Raw genomic sequence first — 16,498 nt, 5'->3', positions numbered from 1 at the left:
AAAATCCAATTTTATGGGCCACAGAGACCATGCAATTTCATTTATCGTTACAGAGACTCTCCCACTTAGATCCCTTTTGCACATTTCCTTCCAAGAAAATATCTTTTTCTCCAGCTGCATCAGTAAACTAAAGATGTAACATTGTTCAATCTTTCTTGTGTGTGCTTTGCTTTCACCTGACATCAGGTGAAGTCAGTTGTCAATCTGCAGAACACAACGGGAACAAATTCTTGCCATACTGAATGTCTTGACACAGTTATTGTAATGCTGATGAAAGCGTTATGTGGAGAACACATTTCCTGAACACTTTGAAAATTAGTTATTGTAAAATGTTGTGTTTTTTTTCACATAGATTCTCATATGAAGCATTCTTGTAGCTGTACTTATTTAGTCCTTGTAACTGTACCTATTTAGTTCTAAATTTATTACTAATTTAAAATTAATGTAAGTATGTGGTCTTATAAATATTTAACCAAAATGTGATATATTAAAATTAATTTAGTTTTTTCTTCTGCAACAAAAGAAATAAAATATAAATTTGCATATTAGCCCTGTCACAACTGATACTAAATATGGCTCAAGGACCAAATATAAAAAGAAAAAATATACTAGGTTACATTATAAAGTTATATAAACCTTTGTGCTTTAGAATCTAACTAAATACAATTCATATGTTATACATATTAATAACATATTTCAAATATGAACAACATAGGAAAATAAAATATGTACTTAGAAAATGCACTCTTTCTTTTAGATATTGTTTTATCTGCCTATGGCACCCCAATAAAAAGCACTTCTTGTCTTATTTTATTTTCAACAAATTCTAACTTATAAAAGAAAGAAAACTTCAAAATTAGTGAATCACAGTGTGCACCTCTCTCAACTGTTATGGTATGACATAGTGACTATATCTGTAATTAAATTTCAGTCACAAAAATTGGCAGAATTAAGGGAATAGAGAACAATGGAGTCCATGACAATCAACATGGTGAAGGAAATTAAGTTTCTGGAAAGTGATAAACTATATAAAGGAAAATAAGTCAGGATAGATGACATTAAATATAGCCACACTCTCTGACTCTCCCACATACTACTAAAGTGTGTATTTGAGTAGTTCAGAGTTTGATGAAGATGATTTTATGTTCTCATTCATTTTTATCTTTTCCTAACTATGTTTCCCCATCCCCTCATCTCTCAAGGAGTTTTACTCATTGCCATTTATGCTACAGATTCTATTCTTATTGGTCTACTTCTTTCCTCAGTCGTTCTTACTTCTCTCTTCAATTCTCCTACTTTTCTCTTTTCTGCTTCTCTTCCTTAACAAGACCAAAGTGGTGATTTGGCAGAGAAAATCTTTCACTCTCTTTTATTTTACCTGTGATATAATCAATCTAAAAGCTCACTTAAAAATATATGTGAGTCTCAGTGAATAGGTTCTTTCTTATTTTTGAGAGTGTATTATGTCAGTTTTAAAGGTGCAGTTAAATAGCAGCATCTGAGTCAGAATTTTTTTAAAACAAAATAATTACAATTACAATATATTTTATGTTAAATTAATTAAATTTTTAGGCACTTGAAAAAATTTTATGATTATCACTGCCAAGTGGTAATTATAAACCGCCAAGTAAAAAGAGATCAACAGGCGATCTCAGTAAACTGTGTTGAGGAGGATAAAGGCTATGGTCAAAACATGACTCAGGCTGAGAGTGGTGGCTCATGCCTGCAATCTCAGCACTTTGGGAGGCTGAGGTGGGCGGATCATGAGATCAGGAGATCAAGACCATCCTGGCCAACATGGTGAAACCCCATATCTACTAAAAATACAAAAAAAAAAAAAAAAAAAAAAAAAAAAAAAAAAAAAAAAGCTGGGTGTGGTGGTGCGTGCCTGTAGTCCCAGCTACTCGGGAGAATTGGTTGAACCTGAGAGGCAGAGGCTGCAGTGAGCCACGATGGCCCCACTGCACTCCAGCCTGGGTTACAGAGCCAGATATTCTGTCTCAAAAAGGCCGAGCACGGTGGTTCACGCCTGTAATCCCAGCACTTTGGGAGGTCGAGGCGGGTGGATCACGAGGTCAGGAAATGGAGACCATCCTGGCTAACAAGGTGAATTTTTTGTACTAAAAATACAAAAAATTAGCCGAGCATGGTGGGGGGTGGGGGCTGTAGTCCCAGGTACTCGGGAGGTTGAGACAGGAGAATGGCCTGAACCCAGGAGGCAGAGCTTGCAGTGAGCCGAGATCGCGCCACTGCACTCCAGCCTGGGCTGCAGAGCGAGACTCTGTCTCAAAAAAAAAAAAAAAAAAAAAAAAAGGGACCCTGTCTCAAAAAAGAAAAAAAAAAACAAAAAAACAAAAAAGATTCTAATTTGATTGGAACAAACCTATTAAACTCTTTGTGCCTTATTTTTATTTAGTATTAAATGAAGACATGTATTATCTACATCATTACAAGCTAGTTATGGTGCTAAGTAGAAAGTACCTTATAAAAACTGAAAAACACAACCAGCCGTGGAGTATTCTGGTAAAGAAGGAAAAGAAAGGCAGTCTTCATTTATTCCAAAACGTCTCTTTGTATGAAATCATATATATGTAGTGGTCATATTTGTACCTTTAAACACACGAAAGACATTTTAGAAACACCTTCAATACTTCCTTAACTTTTCTATTACTAAATTCTGCTCACATCATTGTGTCAAAACACATTTAGTTTTCTTTTATAGCCTTATGCCATGGTTTTTTAACTTTTGTTCAGTCTTGTTCATTAGAATATAAGCTCCAAAACATTGAAAAACATATCTCTTTAGTTCGTCATCATATATCCAGAAGATAACAGAAGGGGAAAAATTGACTAATGAAAGTAAAAGCATACACACATAGCCTAAATAGGTAATGGCTAATACTAGGCAATGTGAAATCACTCCAAATATAAATGAAATGCAATGCTTTGTTATCAATTAGTAATTCTTTAGGTAGCTATTACATGGTTGGAGGGAATAAGCTTGCTTTCAAGTACCAACTAAAAGATTCTTGAATATTAATTTAACCCTGGCAAAAACAAATAGAAAGTCCAAAACATAAAAGGCACAAACACCTGCAACCCAGCTCTCATCTAGTATTACCCTGTTTCTTATCAGTTAGATAAGATTAGTTTAAACACACATTTGAGGTCTTGTGGAAAAAAACAATGTCTTCTGCAAGATTTCTACAAGTAAGTTATGATCAGATGGCCACCTGTGGCTCAGTTTCTTTGTTTTATTTAATTTTCTTTCTCTGCTTTCTACTCTTCCCTTTTTTTTTTTTTATTTTTTCTTTTCTTTTTCTTTTTTTTTTTCATTTTTTTATTATACTTTAAGTTCTAGGGTACATGTGCATAACGTGCAGGTTTGTTACATATGTATATTTGTGCCATGTTGGTGTGCTGCACCCATCAACTCGTCAGCACCCATCAATTCATCATTTATATCATGTATAACTCCCCAATGCAATCCCTCCCCCCTCCCCCCTCCCCAGGATAGGCCCCAGTGTGTGATGTTCCCCTTCCCGAGTCCAAGTGATCTCATTGTTCAGTTCCCACCTATGAGTGAGAACATGCGGTGTTTGGTTTTCTCTTCTTGTGATAGCTTGCTAAGAATGATGGTTTCCAGCTGCATCCATGTCCCTACAAAGGATGCAAACTCATCCTTTTTTATGGCTGCATAGTATTCCATGTTGTATATGTTCCACATTTTCTTAATAATTTCAAGTGTCAGTAGCACCCCCTTGCCTTGAAATTTCCTAGCCCCTCAACAAGATCAAGCAAACATAAATACAAAGAAATCCCACATTTTTACAAGACTGTAATGATCTCTCAGTCATAAAAGAGGAGTTATGTTAATGAACTACTAAGTATTATTTACAAAATACCTCTTTTCTGCAAAAGTCTTCAGAAGCACATTATCCACTGGCCATATGAAGCTCTGCTATGTCGCTGGCTGTTGTCTGCTGAGCTCCATTTTGATTGCATATTTCCTGCACAGAACTTCCAAATGTGTTCTCATTTATTAGTCCCTAATAGTCTCAGCTGGAAGGCTACACTATTACAAAATGTTCAATTACGATAAATGTAGAAGACCTTGTACATCTTTTGCCAATAACAAGGGAAAGATTATTTTTTCTCCTCTAAAACAATCCATCTAGGATAGAAAATAGTAATATTTTAAACCATTATTTCTCCTTCAGGTGATTTAAATAATTTGTAGTGTTGTACATGTGACTGAAAATTGTTAGATGTATTATCTCAGCTCTGACCTTCATTAACTATTGAAGTTTAGGAAAGTTGTAGAAAGCAGAATAATGAACCCCTAAATATGCCCATGTTCAAATCCCTGGAACCTGTGAATATGTTACTTTACAAGGAAAAGTGGGACTTTGCAGGTGTGATTAATGACCTTGGGTTGAGAAGATATTCCTAGATCATTTTGGTGGGCCCAGTGAAATCACATAAATCCTTAAAATAACCTTTTCTACCTAAAGTCAGAGACAGAAAGATATGTGAGGTTAAAATGATCAGAGACATACAGCGTTGCTGACTTTGGAGACAGGAAATAAAGGCCATAAGTCAAAGAACATTATTGACCTCTACGAGCTACAAAAGCAAATAAAACATATTATCTTCTAGAGGCCCCTAAAAGGAACATAGTCAAACTGATGCCTTGATTTCATCACAGTGAAACCTGTGTTGGACTTCTCACATATGGAACTGTAAGGTAATAAATTTGTAGTATATTTCATAGCAGTAATAGAAAACAAATATAAAAGTCACTTTTTCCTTATTTCTTCTTCATGTAAAAAGGTAATTGGAATAAAAACTCTTTACAAACTACTCAGATCTTGATTTGCTGATGAATATGCCTACAGTGGTAATTTTGGGAGATTAATCTTTATTATTTTCCTAAGGAATAGGTGGGAACTGAGGAACCACCTATTAATATTGTCAAAGAAAAATAAAAACATTGGACCTCCAATTCCCTATGCCAAAAGAAAACAGTTAAGCTGAAAGATGAATCATGGAAGATGCTGACCTTCCTTTTGTTCCTAAGCAGAGAACTACAGATGAAAGGTTAAATACCTCCACAAGTATCTACTCTATGTTTACTTTATTTTGTGTAACATGCTGATTTGCTTAGTGAGACAGGAATACGTAATTGACTATTCCCCCTACCTTCTCCTTCTTTCTCCTTCAGCACACTTTTCATCTTTAAATATTGTAGCCTCAAAATCATCTTTGGAGAAAGGCACAGACCACAGACTCTTTTTGTGATTCCATGTTTATTGTTTCAGCTATGTCCTTAATCTTGGCAAAATAAACTTCTTAATTGATTAAAACCTGTCTCAGACATTTTTTGGCTTATAATATAAACCCATAGTTTTTGGTAGTTTTTACTCGAGAGTTGCTATGGTCTGAAAGGTTCCCCCAAAATTCATGTGTTGGAAATGCAATCTCCGACAGTGTTAGGTGGTTGGGCCTTTTGGGAGGTGTTTAGATAATGAAAGTTTTACCCTCACAAATGGATTAGTGCTGATATAAAAAGGGCTTGCAGAAGTGAATTCCGTCTCCTCTGCTTTTCTGTCATATAAAAATACAAAGTTCATACCCGTCTTGCCCTTTCATATTCTGCCATGAGGGAACACAGCAAGAAAGGCTTCCCTAGATGCCACCTCCTTGATCTTGGACTTACCAGCCTCCAGAGGTGTAAGATAATATATTTCTGTTTTTTCATAAGTTTCACACTCTCTGATATTCTGTTATACTCACACAAAATAGACTAAGACAGAAGTCTATCTAAAATGTACTATATACCCAGGTACTTTCTGTAGCAGAATCACTGAGATCAGTAACCTCCAAACCAATATTTCCTGCTTTAAAATAGCACAGCTTTTATAAAAACTCGCTGACTATTATATCTCTATGAGATCTTCTCATAGTTGTCTATTGCTAAATTGGACCCTAACCATCTCACTCCTGCCTGAAAATTAGAAAACCTTCCCTCTTTATGGGTTAGTAATGGATTGTAATACAGAGAAACAGGGCATAAATGTCATCAGTTATGATTTACTTGCCAGAAAAGTGGAATTATCCCATTTGTCCCTGAGTTTCTGTGCTTGTGAGAAATACTTGTTATTATTATCTTTTGTTCCCTATTAACACAGAACCAGAGGACTCTCCTTTCTCCAATCTTTCCAAGTATTCACTCGCCTACTTTGAGTTAACTCTCAAGATAGGTACAATATCCATCTCTTACTTTTGTAGTTCTTTGAAGAAGCTGATTCTCAAAAATAATTTTCCCACTACAAAGGTATGCATTTATAGCTTTTAAAACTACAAGTGTGGCCCCTTTGCTTCCCTGATCTGCTGTGGCTACACGCATTTCCAACACATGTGATATAATCCAATGCATTTTGTGCTTCAGAAAGCAATTTTCATGCCAATAGCACACCCAATGAGCATGCTAATAACTTCTGTAAGTTTAAAACAATTGTCAAGGAGTGTTATACGGTGAATAACAAATAAACTTTGTATTCTGCCTTGTATAAACAGGTGAGCTTAGCAGCCCGGGCTTAATTCAGGTAAATCACAAAAAGTAAATGAAAAACTATACTCTCAAATAATTTACAAAGAGCATTTAAAGTTACAATTAAAGCCCAGATGGCACTAAAACAGGCAATTGCAATTTCCATTTTAAACCTTTTAACCATTAATGTTTATTAACACATCTAGAATTACATTCATTCCATTAACATTCTTTGTGTTAGGAACCAGAAAAAGAGTAAAAACAACATATAAAAGCTAACATTGTTGCGGAACTTAGTGCCTTGATTTGGCTTCTATTCTTTCTATTCAGTTTTCAACATATTTGACATAGGTACTTGCATTAGGAGTAGACAATGTAACCTGATGCTACATCAGCTCCCTGGTTTGAAGTGGACCCTCCTGAATCAAACCCACTTAGTTGGATTTAAGAGCTGGCATGTGGGGTTTATGAAAACATGCAGAACACAATGACTAAAGGATGTGGTTCGAAAGAACAATCTCTATGTAAAGTTGTAGGAACAGGGCCACTCCATAGAAATGCAATGGAAACTACGTTATTAAAAATAAGGTGCCAGGCGCGGTGGCTCAAGCCTGTAATCCCAGCACTTTGGGAGGCCGAGACGGGTGGATCACGAGGTCAGGAGATCGAGACCATCCTGGCTAACACGGTGAATCCCCGTCTCTACTAAAAAACACAAAAAACTAGCAGGGCGAGGGAGCGGGCGCCTCCAGTCTCAGCTACTTGGGAGGCTGAGACAGGAGAATGGCGAGAACCTGGGAGGCGGAGCTTGTAGTGAGCTGAGATTGCGCCACTGCACTCCAGGCTGGGCGACAGAGCAAGAGTCTGTCTCAAAAACAATAATAAAATAAAATACGATAATGCTTTTTATTTTTTTCGTTTATTCAACAACTATATACCTAGAATCTATGATTTGCCAGACAGCAAAGTGCATGTAGGCAATGAAGATGTCAGAATTTTCTTAGCAGTGATCATGGCATCAGACATCAGTGTGTTGATTAAAGGAAGAGAATTGATGTCAATAACTCAGACATGACAACACTTAAAATCTATTATTAGCAAGTTTTTAGAATACAACATATTTTATTACCTCTAGTAACCACTTTGTACAACAGGTCTCTTGAATTTTTTCCTCTAGCTACCTGAAATTTTCTATCTTTAGATCAACATCTCTCCAACTGTCCCCTTCCCCCCAAAATCCAACCTCTGATAACCACTATTCTACTCTCTACTTCTATGATTCATCACAAAAAAATAAAAACTATGTGAAGTAATGCATTAATAATGCATTAATTAGCTTGATTTAGCCATTCCACAATGTGTTTGTATATATAATTATGTTATATAAATATATATTAAACATATTATATATTTTAAGCATCATGTTGTTTGTGAAAAATATATAAACTTGTATTTGTTAGTTAAGCAAATTAAATATGCAAGAATAGATAAAAGGAGCTTAGAGATACAGAAACACTGGAGTGGGGCCAAAACTCAGCTAACTTAATAATACATGGTAAAGCCTGAATAAATGAATTAAAGCAAACTAGAATTATCAGATCTTTTAAAATGTTGTTAATATATTACTTCATATATAACTTTTGAATTTTACAGTACTATACTTTCAATTCCTCCCTCCCATTTTCTGTGCTATTTTATATATTTTACATTACCTATATTCTAAAATCATCATATTAGGAAACAATTTTGATGATAATGTAACCTTTCAGCATTTGTCTCACAGAAAGAAAAGTATTTCACTTCTATAGCTGAAAGACATTTTTGCCAACTAGAGAATACAGAATTGAGAGGTATCTTTTTATTATCATTATTCTTTTAGCTCTTTAAGAGGTCATTGCATTGCCTTTTGGCTTGTGTAATTTCGAATGAGAATTCTACTTTGATTTTCTGTATCCAAGTATATTTTTCTTCCAAATACTTTCAATATTTCCTTTTAGTTTGGTTTCAGGTGTTTGAATATCTCAATTTTAGGTTTTCAAATTTTATTTATTCTTGAATTTCTCTTATTGGGTCCATAGCTTGATATCTGTGATTATTTTTGAAAAACTCTAGGCTTTTTATTGATATATAAGAGTTAGACATATTTATGAAGTACAATGTGATATTTAGATACATGCATACAATGTGTAATGACCAAATGAAGGTAATTGGGATATCCATCACCTCAAGTATTTATCATTTCTTTGTGTTAGGAAAATTTCAAATATTCTCTCCCAGCTATTTTGAAATACAATAAATTCTTGTTAATTATAGCTGTGATACTGTGCTATCAAACAAGAGAACTTATTTCTAGGCCCTTATATCTTCAAATTTTTCTTTTGTCTTACCTCCATCTTTTCTTCAGTGATTCTTACTTGATACATGGTAGTATCCCTCACCTCTTTAATGCTGTTTTTCCCCTACTTTTTTTTCTATTTATATCTCTATTTGAGTAGCTTCTATTTCACATCTGCCCATTTATGCTGTCAAACTTTTCCCTAGTTATTCTAAATTATCTGCCTGATAGTTTTAATACGGAATTCATCTCTGAACCCGGGGCCTGCTTTGTCTCTTAAGGCTTTTACTTTGTGCGTCTTGTCATTTTGATTAAATGACATATATGGTACATAAACCTGTAAAAACTCAAGTACATTTTTGTGCCTCTACTTTGCTAAGCTGCTACTATGGGATTTGAGTTAGTTCAGTCAGGAACTGAGGTGGTTTTAGGATGTTTTGTTGCTATTGCTACCCTTAGTACACCACAGTCTTCAAATTTCTCTGGCTTTACCTCTTGCTCAGGCAGGTATTGTTTTACTGAATGGTTTTCCTCATTGTCCCTGTGCCACCTTTAGATTTTGGCTTTTCCTATATGAATTGCATTTCACAGAATGTCTTTCACCATGCCTGTTACTCAGTAGTGAATTGTTGTTGCATTTTACTTCTATCTTGGTAGTCTAGAAGTGCGGAACAGGTGAGTGATGTTACCTCTTGGGAAGGTTCAACCTCATCCTTAAGCAGGCATTTGGTCTTAGAGTCTCAGGGATGGTTCATTTGCTGTGATAACTCTCATTGCCTACAGGTAAGAGAAGCTCAATGATTTGGGTCAAGGATGATCCTACCTTTCCTCCAGGGTTAGAACTGGGTATTCACTGTTGCATTTTACTTCTAGCTTGCTAGTCTAGCAGTAGGGAACAGGTGAGTGATGCTATTTCTCAGACAGGTTCAACCTCATCCTTCAGCAGGCATTTGGTCTCAGGATCTCAGTGATGGCTCATTTTCTATGATAACTCTCATTGTTTATGGGTAACAGAAGCTCAATGATTTGGGCCAAGGGTGATCCTATCTTTCTTCCAAGGTTAGAACTGGGTATTCACTCATGTCTTAGTAATAATAAAGTTTACTGTCCTTCCCCTGGAGGCATTAGATTTGTGTCCCTCCTCCAGAATCTTGCCATTGAGAAAGAAGTCTTCTGGTCTCCTACCTCATACCCAAACTCTCCTGACAGAATCCAGTGTAGTTTCAAAGAAAAAGTCTGTGTGTGGGTGAAGCTTCCTCCACCCACTGTCTGTCAGGTAAGTCAGAACTTCTGTCTCTGGAAGCAATGGCTCTTTTTAGTGATGGATGTTTGACTGCCCTTTGACCTCAATTCTACGATGAGTTCAAAAAAGTTATTATTTTATAGATGATCTTGCTTTTTCTGATTGTCATATTGAAATCAACACTTGTTCAAACTTTTTATAGCCTTAAAAAAGCCAGAAATCATCTCCATTTATGTTTTATACTAAACTAAAAATTGACAGAAAATATAATACAATCATGCATTATACCTCAGTTTTCTCTATATTTAGCATCTCAAGAGTTTGATATCACAATGTGTTGTCAAAGAATTAAAAATATGTGATAATCTATGTTTGCTTTTATTCTTTGACTCAGAATAGCCACTTATAGAAATTCACGTGAAGTCATGCCTCTAAAAATCCAAATAAGTTATGCATAATATTATTTATTTTAATACTACTATCAGTATTCAGTAGTAAAATATTGGAAAACTACAAATGCCATCCATATAAAACTGCTCTGATCAATTTTGATGCATCCACACACATTCAAGTACTAAATAGTCAAAAACAGTTTGAGCAAGATCTCTCTATAAAATGATATTAAGACAAATTTTAAAAGCAAGGTACAAAAGTATCTATATGATATGCTTTTTCTTTCTTAAAATGAAGAAGAGTATACACACATATGTTTACTTATTTTTAAAGGAAACACAAAATAATAAATGATGAAAATTCTGACCTATAAGAGGTGTCAAGGAATACAATGAGGGTTTATGAGATTAACCTAGGACTTCTGTAACTTTTCCTTTCTTATAGTGTTGAATTTTGTACCATGTAAATGTTTATATTTTCAAAATATACATGTAAATGTTTATATTTTCAAAATATAAAATTAAATAAAACAGATTACAAGAAGAAACAACATTCTTCAAAATAAAGAAATAAAAGATGATAGACAAATGTTTATAATAGCCTTGCGATGATAGCCAACATTTGAACACAGCCCAAAATTTAATCAACAGGAAAATGGTGTCTCTGGGAATTTCAGATAATATAATATTATTTGGCAATAAAAAGGAACAAGCTATGATTCATGCAATGTCATTAATGACGCTCAAAAATAATATCCTGAGTAAAATAAGCCTGACATACAAAGGTACACACTGTTACCACATTTATACAAAAACCTAGAACAGGAAAACCAATTTATTGTGACAGAAAGAAAGTCTAATGATCTTCCCTCTATTGTAGACATTCCTCAACATATTATAGTTTGTTTCCTTGGTTCCCATTTTGGTAGCTACCATATTCTTCAAAAGCCCATTATTCATTTTAGAACTAAAGTGTTGGCTTCCCAAGCCAAGTGGTTTTCTCTTTAAGTATAATATTTGACAGTCTGCCAGCTACCGTCTTTTATAATGTCCCCAAATTATGGGCAACCTGTATTCCTTAATCTATTTGTCCAAATATGACTAGAGGTAGACCACATATTCCTAAGATCCTCATTGTGAGTACTTACTGAGTATCTGTGGTGAATGTCTTAAGATTATATTTGTATTTATTAAAACTTGGGTTGACTGGGAGGCGGAGCTTGCAGTGAGCCAAGATCGTGCCACTGTACTCCAGCCTGGGTGACAGAGTGAGACTCTGTCTCAAAAAAAAATAAATACATAAAAAAAAAAAAAGGGTTGAAAAATCAGGAAGTACCTGTCAAATATTTTTCTTTCATCCCTTAAAAGTAGGATAAAAGTAACAGAAGAACACCATTACTTCACAATGTGTGTTCTATTTGTTATGTATAATAAATATACACATTTTATATTTATTCCAGATAAATATTTTAATATGAATGATTAATGATTTTTTTTCTCATAGTTTTTCCAATGAAGGACGAGGCCTTCTTTTTAATGTAGGAGTCTATGAATGATCAGTCATATGGTATGGTAAGAATTTTCCACTCTGGACTAGATGTTAGATATTATAGGAGATTGATAGAACTTGTTTTAAAGATTTTCTATGATTATTTTTTGTAAACCTTATTTTTCAGAGCAGTTTTAGTTCAGAGCAAAATTTAGAGGAAGGTACAGAGATTTCCTATATACCATTTCCTCCTTATTTGAATAGCCTCCCCCACTGTGAACATCCTGCAAAAGAATGGTACATTTGTTACAACTGATGGACCTACATTGATATAATTATCACTCACAGTCCATGAACTGCATTAGAGTTTATTGTTGGTATTGAACATTCTGTGGATTTTGACAAATATATGACATACATCCACCATTCTATGTCATACAAAATAATTTGATTGTCCTAACCATCCTCTGTACACTTTTTATTTAATCCTTCTTTCCTCTAACTCCTCACAACAACTGACCCTTCTGTGGTCTCCATAGTTTTGCCTTTTCTCAGAATGCCATATAGTTGTAATTGGGCAGTATGTAACCTTTTCAGATTGGCTTCTTTTACTTAGTAATAGGCATTTAAGATTCCTCCACATTGGGCCAGGCACGGTGGCTCACTCCTGTAATTCCAGCACTTTGGGAGGTTGAGGTGGGCAGATCATCTGAGGTCAGGAGTTCGAGACCAGCCGGGCCAACATGGTGAACCCTATCTCTACTGAAAAAATACAAAAATTACCTGGGCATGGTGACGCATGCCTGTTATCCCAGGTACTCAGGAGGCTGAGGCAGGAGAATCACTTGAACCTGAGAGGCAGAGGTTGTAGGGAGCTGAGAAGGCGCCACTGCACTCCAGCCTGGGCAACAAGAGTGAAACTTATTTATTAACTTATTTATTATTTATTTATTAACTTTCTGAAGGACATCTTGGTTGCTTCCAAGTTTTGGAAATTATGAATAAAGGTGATATAAACATTTTTGTACATGTTTTTCTGTGGATAAGTTTTTCATGCATTTAGATAAACATTAAAAAGTTGATTGCTGGATCTTACTGAGAAGTGAAGCCAGCTGGATTTCCTGGGTTGAGTGGGGACTTGCACAACTTTTCTGTCTATCTAGAGGATTGTAAACACACCAATCAGAGCTCTGTAAAAATGCACCAATCAGCGCTCTATGTCTAGCTAAAGGATTGTAAATGCACGAATCAGCACTCTGTAGAAACGCACCAATCAGTGCTCTGTGTCTAAAGGATTGCAAATGCACCAATCAGCACTCTGTAAAATGGACCAATCAGTAGGGTGTGAGTGGGGACAAAAAAAGGAATAAATGCTGCCCACCCCAGCCAGCAGCAGCAACCTGCTTGGATCCCCTTCCATACTGTGCAAGTTTTGTTCTTTCACTCTTCACAATAAATCTTGCTGCTGGTTACTCTTTGGGTCTGTGTCACCTTTAAGAGAAGTAACACTCACCACGAAGGTCCGTGGCTTCATTCTTGAAGTCAGCGAGACCAAGAACCCACTGGAATGAACCAACTCCGGACACATTATGGTAAGACTATTTCTACTTTTGAAATAAACTATCAAATTGTCTTCCAAAGACTATGTATTCTCACCAGAAATGGATGAGAATCCCTGTGGCTCCATACGTTCCCCAGCAATTGGTGTTTGTAGTATTTTGAATCCCCGCCTGTTATAGTCTTTGGCCCAATTTGTAATTAGGTGGTTCGTTTTCTTACTGTTGCATTATAAGAGTTCTCTGTATATTTATTAATAGATAGTAGTCCTTTATCAGATTCACTTTTTACAAATATTTTCTGCTGGTCTATGACTTATCTTTATCTTACCTCGAGTGTGTCTTTCACAGAGCAGAAATTTTTAGTTTTAATGAAATCCAGCTTATCAAATATTTCTTTTGTGGATCATGCCTTTGGCATTATATCTAAAAACCCAAAGCCATACCCAAGGTTATTTAGATTTTTCTCTTATGTTATCTCCGAAAAGTTTTACAGTTTTGAGTTTTACATTTAATCCGATGATTCATTTTGAGTAAATTGCAGTGAAGGTTGTAAGATCTGCATCTTAATTCATTTTTCTTGTTATTTGTTAATTTGGTATAATAATATCCTTTTGTCACAGCAGCATTTGCTGAAAACGTTTTCTTTTCTCCTTGTATTGCCTTTATCCCTTTGTCAAAAATCAGTTCACTGCATTTGTGTTTGTCTAATTTTTTGGACTCTCTATTCTGATCCATTGATCTATTAGTCTATTTTATTGCCAATACTTCACCGAATTGGTTACTATAGCAGTTTAGTAAGTCTTGAAACCAGATAATGTCAGTTTTCTGATTTTGTTCTCCTTTAATACAGTGTTGTCTATTCTGAGACTTGCTTTGTATATGAACTTTAGAATACATTTTTCAATATGCACAAAATAACTTGCTGTGGTTTTCACTGGGATTGTATTGAATTTATATATCAAATTGGGAGAAAATGACATCTTAAGAATATGGAATTTTTATATCCTTAGCCATGGACTATCTCTCAATTTACGTAGTTCTTCGTATTCAACAGTTTTGTAGTTGTCTTTAGGTAGATTTTGTCCATATTTTCTTAGATTTTTACTTAAGTATCTCATTTTGAGGGAGTGTTAATATAAATGGTACCGTATTCTATATTTTAAATTCTACTTGCTCATTGCTGATGCAGAAGAAAATATTGTTTAACTTGTTCTTGTTCTAGTTGCCTAAATTTGGAAGCTTCGATTAGTGATTTTAGTATTTTATTTTTTTCTAACGTATGCATTCAATACTATGAAGTTTCCTCTCAGCACTGCTTTTCCACACATTTTAGTGTTGTATTTTAGCTTCGTTTGAAATGTATTTTTAAATTTACTTAAAGATTCCTGTAATCCACGTATTATTTATAAGTGTTATTTTTAATCTCCAAGTATTTGGGGATTTGTCCAGTCATCTTTCTGCTATTAACTTCTAGTGTAATTTCTTTGTGGTCTGAGAATCTACTTTGTATAATTTCTATTCTTTTAAATTTGTTAAGATTTGTTTTATAACCCTGTGGTATATTTTGGTGAATATTCATATGAGTTTGATAAAATACATATTCTAATATTACTGAATTAACGAGGCTATTGGTAATTGTATCCAGTTGATGGTGATCCTGTTGAGTTACGCTGTATCTTTGCTTATTTTCTATCTGCTGTCTCTACCCATTTGATGATTCAGCAGTGTCGAAGTCTCCAATTATAGTAGTGTGTTCTCTTTGCAGTTCTACACGTTTTTCCTCATATATTTTGAAGCTCTGCTGTTAGGTACTTGCGTACTAACTGTCATTATGTCTTCTTAGAAAATTGGCCCCTTTATCATCATGTAATCCCATTCTTTAGCTGTGATAATATTCCATGCTCTGACATCGGTACTCTAAAATTAATGTAGCTACTCTCATTTTCTTTTTATTAGTCTTAGTATGTTGTGGCTTTCTCCATCCTTTGCTCTTAATCTCTGTATGTCTTTATATTTAAAGTCAATTTATTGTAGACAGCATATAGTTTGTCTTGTTTTTCTATCCCACTTTGACTTTGTCTTTTAAATATATTTTTACCTTTTAAATAAAAAGTGACTATTGATATAGTTGGATTTATATTTACTATATTGTTATGGTTTCTTATTTGATGTCTTTGTTATTTGTCACTGTTTTTGTTATCTACCCTTTTTCTACCTTTTATGGTTTTAATACAGCATTTTGCATTATTCTATTTCCTCTCCTTTCACAGGTAGCACAAGTACAAAATAATAATAATGTATTTCTAATTTCCTCCCTCTTGTTCTTGGAATCATTGCTATCATTCAATTCTTGTATTTGTAAGTATACATAAACATATCTATATCTAGTTACATGCATAAACATATATAATCAAATACATTGTTGCCATTATAATTATTTTTGTTAAATCAGTTGAGAATAAGAAAAATAAGTGTTTTTATTTAACCATTATTTATCTCTTCTCCAGTGCTCTTTCTTTTTATGTAGATTCACATTTATGATCTATCTCTGTTTCTTTCTCTCTGAAGAACTTCATTGAACATTTCTTGCAAGGTAGATGTACTAGCAAAAAAAAATTCAAATTTTATTTATCTGAGAAAGTCTTTATTTCTTCTTCATTTGTGAAGGCTAATTTTGCAGAGTATGAAATTCTAGGTTGGTGTTTTTCACCTCTAAATCCTTTAAATATTTCATTCTAATTTTTTCTTGCCTGCGTGATTTATAAGGAGAAGTTGAAAGTAATTCTTATTTTGCTCCTTTATGGGTAAGACATGTTTTTCGTTTCTGGCTTCTTTCAGTAAAAGCTATTTCTCTTTATCTCCACTTTTATGTAGTTAAAATATGCCTAGGTGTAGGGTCTTTTGTTTTTTATTTGTTTGTTTTTGTG

This window comes from Rhinopithecus roxellana, chromosome 16 (assembly GCF_007565055.1).
Source record: "Rhinopithecus roxellana isolate Shanxi Qingling chromosome 16, ASM756505v1, whole genome shotgun sequence".
In the NCBI taxonomy this organism is placed as follows: Eukaryota; Metazoa; Chordata; class Mammalia; order Primates; family Cercopithecidae; genus Rhinopithecus; species Rhinopithecus roxellana.
Note: the sequence above shows the minus strand (reverse complement) of the source record.